We start from the raw sequence: 7,123 nt of genomic DNA, 5'->3' as shown, positions 1-7,123 counted from the left end.
TTTTTAGACATGATGCTGTTGCACACCTAATAGACTACAGTGTGATGTAAACAGAAATTTTATATGCACTGGTAATCTAACAAAGTCTTGTGACTAGATTTATTTCAGTGGTTCGGAACCAAACCTGCAGTATCACTGAGACACAGACCTATTATGAGTTGAGGATCTAGAAGCTGATTCCCTTAAACTCTTCATATTCTGCTTGTCTTGCCAAGTTCTTATGTACCCCACCCAATGTGGAGTTTCTTGTTTTTATATAAGACTGCTGGTGAAAAGTGAAAGTGTTAGTCACTCAGTTGTGTCTGACTCTTTGTGACCCCATGACTGCATCCTGTCAGGCTCCTCTGTCCATGAGATTCTCTAGGCAAGAATACTGGAGTGGGTGGGTAGCCATTCCCTTCTCCAGAGATCTTCCTGGCTCAGGGATCAAACCTGAGTCTCCTGCATTACAGGCAGATTCTTTACCATCTGAACCACCAGGGAAGCCCATGAGACTGCTTAAGGACTGTCGTTAATGAAACCTCATGGGGACTAATTCATAGACAAGGGTACGCTCATTGAGTATCTGAGTCAATGCAGTTTAGCCCACTTAAGACCTTCTGTTTATGAAGTCAAATAACCCTGAGTCAAATCCTGGCTCAAGGTACTGTGTGACTGCAGAAAAAATTATTCACCCTCCCTCAACCTCAGTCCCTTCCTCTTTTAAGAGAAGGGACTATCAAGACTTTCTTTGTAATGCTATTGTGAGGATAAAATGAAATAATATGACTACTTCTTTGCATTTAAATTTCTAGCAGTCAGTTGATGAATTGTCATAGATGATGCAAAACTCAACTCACATAAATTAGTGGCAAAATGACCAACACATGTGATCCCAAAATCTTTTACTAAAAACTCAGCTTTCTCTGTACAGTATGTGACTTCACGGAAAGGCTCCCTGACGAAGACACTCAGAGATACAGCTCAGTCATGTTTGTTTGGAGTTTGGGATGTTCTTTGAAGAGTAGAATAGTTCAAGACTTTTAGATTACATAATGAAAGACATCTGACCTTAAACTGGTGAAAGAAGATGGAGGGATTTCTGCAAAATATATCTTCGCACCCTAATTTACTATCAGTTATGTCATGAATACAGAGAATAGCTAACTTCTATGTAAATAAACAATAATATTAAAAGTTAATTAATTGTAATGGTACTAAATAGTTAAATCTGAACAAATTAAACTGGAAGTTATGTGGTTCACATAGTCTCCTCTTAGATATCAGACAATGTTGATAAGCACAAAACACCCATAAAAACGAAGGCTCTGAGGCCTGCCAGAGAGCATCTCATAGACAGAACTCATTCATTCAAGTTACAGTAGTAGGTCAATTCAGTTTAGCATGATAGCTCATAACTGTCCAGGCTGTTGTATTTACTGAGCCATGCACTGCCCTTTCTTCAAGCATGCTTGAGAAAATTACTTGTAAGACTGTTTCTCTTCTGGGCACAATCAAGTGCTTTAGAATGAACTCCATAACTGCAGATTCAACATTGCATTAGGCTTGGTAATAATATCAAAAAATATTGCTTTAATAATGCCTTGAAGTTGCCTGGAATTCCGTTACATTCCTTCTCCTAGTAATTCAGCCAGATAACCTTTTTCTGTGAGTATGTTGTGAGCACAAAAGAGCAAGGTCTGATTTCAGGGATGAGAAAAACCTCAAGGCTATGGCAGGAGAACTAGAAATTACACTCTCTAAAGGAGTTGGCTCTTTGCAGGGAGACCACTGCCCTCACCCAGAACCTAGTATACCCTTCACAGGGATAAAACAGGGCTGTGTGATCAGGAGAGGCTTCCCAGTGGGTGGTTTTGTTCCTTTTCTAGGACCTTCCAGGTATTCCTCTCCATTGTCAAGTTTACACAAACCTTCAGGGAGGTTCTCTCCAGTATGTTCTCCTTGCCAAGTGTGTCGAAGTGCTTTGAAAGCTATAAAGCACCATACAAATGTAAGGGCTGCACATACCGTGTGTGTGCCCAACGTGATGCCAGGTGCTGCCGGGGGTATGAGAGAATCAAGCAATGTGGAAAACACAGAGATATTCATCCCCAGAGCCAATGTTTCCAGAAATGGAAATACCTGCCACTGGTGGTAGCTGGGATGGTTTTAGATGATATAGTGCAGGAGTATTTTTTATTATAGTAGTATAATTTATATTTCAATAGGTATATATTTATTATATAGTATATTAACATACCTGTGATATTATATAATAGGTATTATTGTGAAGGACAAGGCTAAGTAAAAGTTAGTTGATTCAGTTGAAGTATAGAAAAAATAATAGTATGGGGCCATGTAGACATGATAAGAGTTATGAAGATAGAAAATAGATTACTGAGATTTGGAGAATATTGAGGTGCAGAGGAAAGGATAGGTTTGGCTTGCTCTACGTGAGGCAGAAAGTGAGAGGCAGTGCTAGGACTGTTTGCTCATGACTTCTAACCCCCAGGATCTTCCTGGTGTTTTGACTGTTGTGGGGACTTCTTCCCTTTCTACTGGTCATATTTCCACTTCAAGCATTTGTTCACCCTGAAGAAGGTATGAAGCTTTCTTATGTATATCAGTTGAAGAGCTTAATCTAGATTGTGAAGTGTTAAAATCTTCAACAGTGCATTTCAGACGTAGGTGGTCTTAAACATGTTATTATCGGTAGCTCGTAGTACAGGTGCTATGAACACTGAGCTCAGGTCGAGAATGGGACCTTTCCCTGGCCCTCGGCAGAGCCTCAGAAGCTGGACACTAGAGAGAAGCAGCAGCATCTAAGCCAACTCAGCCTGTGATGTGCCTCCTGGTCTACAGACTAGGATCACCACCATTTCCAGTTCCCATCCACATAAAAAGCAAATGAGGGAGAATAAAAGTAGGAAAGCTTGGATAAACACTGAAAAAGAAGTCCCTGTCTACAAGAATGTAGTCTAATTCCTATCTACCACTCACTTGGCATTGTGCTTACATAATTTCTGAGCCTCAGACCTCTGGCTTCCCTGATGGCTCAGCCGTAAAGAATCCACCTGCAATGCGGGAAATGCAGGTTTGATCCGTGGGTGGGAAAGGTTCCCTGGAGGAGGGTATGGCAATGCGCTTCAGTATTCTTGCCTGGAGAATCCCATGGACAGAGGAGCCTGGAAGGCTATGACCCATTGGGTCACAAAAAGCTGGACACGACTGTAACGACTAAGCGTGTATGCATGCAGACCACTATTAGTAAGCGTCCTTATGCTTGTTTTACAAATGAGGTAACAGAAATTTAAGGTAAATTAACTTGCCCAAATAGAAAAGTTGGGTCTCAGTTCCAGCCCTATCTGACTGCAAAGTAACAAGATCCATGTTTAATATGATTTTATTCATGGAAAAATAAGAGATATGAAATTATATTGAATAATACAAGAACATGAAATGTACTGTTAAATTAGATAGTAGAACCTTTTAGAGCTAAAGGAATTCCAAGCAGGACAAATCATTGTTTCATTCATTTATCTGTCTAAACTCATTTTGGATTCCTCACTATGTGCCAAGCACTTGGTATTAATTTGAAGTAGCGCTAAGCAAACTATAGTCATTTGGTGAAATCTGGCCCACTGCTTGTTTTTGTAAATAAAGTTTTATTGAAACGCAGCCACAGCTATTTGTCCATGAACATCCGGTGGCTGCTTTTGTGCTATAATAGCAGAGGTAAATATTTGAGACAGAGTCTTTTGGGCTTGAAACACCTGAAATATTTATTATCTTTAATAATTAAATTATCTTTAATAGCAAAAGGTTGCTGACCTTTGATCTGAGAGTTTTAGAAATTTTCATATAAGCAGTGCAACTTGATTAATAAAGGAAGATTAAAACTCTGAGTACAGGAGAGGAGGTCACAAACTCTGTATTTTAATGTGGCCCCACTGCTTCGTCTTTATTTCACCTACAGAAAATAGCTGTGCCTTTGACCTTCATTTTTCTAGTTTGTAAGATAGAGAATACCACCTGGTCAAATTGCCTTACTTGTTTCAGTGGGTGGAATGACACAGTGAGTGATAAATAACAATTAATAACTATATTTTGTTGCGTATTTATTGACTAGGTATTTTTTTTCTAAGCAATTTACAGGCACTGTCTTATGTAAGTGAAAGTGGCTCAGTTGTGTCTGACTCTTTGTGACCCCATGGACTATACAGTCTATGGAAGTCTCCAGGCCAGAATACTGGAGTGGGTAGCTTTTCCCTTCTCCAGAGAATATTCCCAACCCAGAGATTGAACCCAGGTCTCCTGCATTGCAGGTGGATTCTTTGCCAGCTGAGCCAACAGAGAAACCCAAGAATACTGAAGTGGGTAGCCTTCTCCAGCAGATCTTCCCAACCCAGCAATCAAACTGGGGTACCCTGCATTGCAGGCAGACTCTTTATCAACTGAGCTACCCGGGAAGCTCTATGTAACTCAGTTAAAGTGTTGCTTGATACAAAGGAGTATACTTTGTATACATATTCCATGCTCTTTTGTAAATAAAGTATACTATGTAAACATAATATAGAAGCAGTTGATGTGCTTTTTCCTGTTGTCTTTCTGGGAGTCTAATCTTTGTTCTCATTGGCTCCAGTCTGGCATGTTCCTGGGGTGGAGAGACATTACTTTGCCAACAAAGGTTCGTCTGGTCAAGGCTATGGTTTTTCCAGTGGTCATGTATGGATGTGAGAGTTGGACTGTGAAGAAAGCTGAGCGCCGAAGAATTGATGCTTTTGAACTGTGGCGTTGGAGAAGATTCTTGAGAGTCCCTTGGACTGCAAGGAGATCTAACCAGTCCATTCTGAAGGAGATCAGCCCTGGGATTTCTTTGGAAGGAATGATGCTAAAGCTGAAACTCCAGTACTTTGGCCACCTCATGTGAAGAGTTGACTCATTGGAAGAGACTCTGATGCTGGCAGGGATTGGGGGCAGGAGGAGAAGGGGACGACAGAGGATGAGATGGCTGGATGGCATCACTGACTCGATGGACGTGAGTCTGAGTGAACTCCGGGAGTTGGTGATGGACAGGGAGGCCTGGCGTGCTGTGATTCATGGGGTCGGCAAAGAGTCAGACACGATTGAGTGACTGATCTGATCTGAGGGAAAAGATCAGAGACAAACAAGAAGATAATCCTTAGGTTATGAGATACAAAGGCAGATTGCACAGCAAGGCAAGTTGCAGGTTGGATAATTTCCTTGCAATAATATTTAAAATTTTTGTGGCTTCTTTTGGAGTACTGGAGAGGGAAGTAAGCATGGAGGATCCAGTTTATAACCATGTCACACACTGGGGAGCAAATATAACCTGATGCTCAGGTGACTAGGCTGCCTCTAGGGAAGGAGGATGTAAGGATAGTAAAAGGCCAATAGCCTGTCCCTTTCCTTGCCAGCAAATTGTAGGAAGAAGTGAGCTAAGACAAAAAAAGAGCAACTGGAACAGGATGTTGTAAATTTCCTCACTCTGGGCTTCAGGGAGGGAAGGAGGCAGTTATGTCACATAAGTAAGGCCTTAACTGAAGAAAGGGGGTTCTCGTTCAGGCCACTGAGGCACTTAGACAAGGATATCTTGGATGGCCCCAGAATTCATCTGGGTGTGTTGTAACCAGTGCCCCAAACCTTGAGTTTCATGATCTCCTGATATCCTGTAAAACTCACATCTAGGTGTCTAGCGTGCAGGGCACCTGCATCCCTACTTAGGGAAGGAGCCTCTGAGGGCCTGGCATTTTCAGAAAGAGAGAATGAACTGAAGAGATGGTTTAATTTTTAGATTCAGTAGCAAGATTGCATATTGAGTTTCCCTCTTCAACCCCCCAGCCCTGCCACTATTCCCGCTAATGGTGATGGAGGAGTGGGGGATCAGATTAAGTTTGTCTACAGTATTTACATTTGTGCATATTAAAATTGTATGTGTATTATAGACATTACAATTACATATATTACTACATATATATTCTGTACAAACAAGTTGTATCACCAGCTAGAAGTTACGACCCTTTTATATTAGCATCCTCTGCACCTTCACTCCTCTGTCTGGTTCCAGAGCCAAGATGTCATTGAAAACTTTAGACTTACACACACTTAGAGAGGGCTGTTTCTAACATCATTGTGACTGTAATTGTAATTGTTAGGATACAGGTTATCGTGCTAAAATTCAAACAGCAGACATTACCACTGAGGCTGGAACCAGTATCTCAGAAGATACCAGATGTATGCCAAGGTGAAGCAGTGTTCTAGAAATCAGTTCATAAAAGCAGCAACGGGCTACTAATGTAGAAGACCCAAACCACAGGCCACTCTGGGGGTCACAGGGCAAGGAAGGGAACTGTCCTTCATGGACATGCATTTTTACCCTTCGGTGTTCTCAGTTTCACCTTAAAGAAAAAGGTACAAAGTGGAGTTGGAATTGGAAGGACTCTAGACCAGGAGGAGAGCTTGCATGGAGGCGTTTCTCTCCTGGCTCTGCAGTCTGAGACCAGTTGCTCAGAACTGGTGGTGAGGGAAGAGGAGGTGGCGTTGGCTCGCAGATGGGGAGGGGAAAGCGCGAGGGCTGGAGAGGTGAGGTCTCTGACTCACGGTCATGGAGAAGTGGTGAGGAAGAACGGAGCTTTTCTTCCTGTGGAAAAGTCTAAGGTACCTTTGGAAACCCTAGCTGTGGTCTAACTAGCTGGAAAACCCTCCCCATGCCAGAAAGAGAAGGAAGGCTGTGTCCTTGGACACCATCTGCTGAGCACGTCCTGGCACCTGCCGGCTGCCCAACTCTGAGCAATTTGAAAGTTGTGAGCAATTTGAAAGTTGTGTGTTTTAAGCTCAAACTTCAGTTCTGACTCTGTGTTCCTACCAGGAAGTTGTTTCTCTCCTTCCTGGAGAGGGCTGAGAGCTCTCTGAACATTTCAGTAAGGAGGAGAAGCTGTCAAGACAGTTCATCTGGAGCTTCCAGATGGGAGGAAAAATATATTTTTTTTAAGTAGGCAGAGTTGTGAAGTGTATATAATGAGGCCTGACTTTGGCACCTGGACACAGAGCCTTCATTCCAAATTTCTTCTAGCAGGTAGACAGATTTCCAAGTTATAAACTACAGGACTAACTGAAATGTAGG

Source organism: Bos grunniens, chromosome 22 (genome assembly GCF_055505025.1).
Source record: "Bos grunniens cultivar Pamir isolate PY7600 chromosome 22, Bosgru_T2T1.0, whole genome shotgun sequence".
NCBI classification, from domain to species: Eukaryota; Metazoa; Chordata; class Mammalia; order Artiodactyla; family Bovidae; genus Bos; species Bos grunniens.
Note: the sequence above shows the minus strand (reverse complement) of the source record.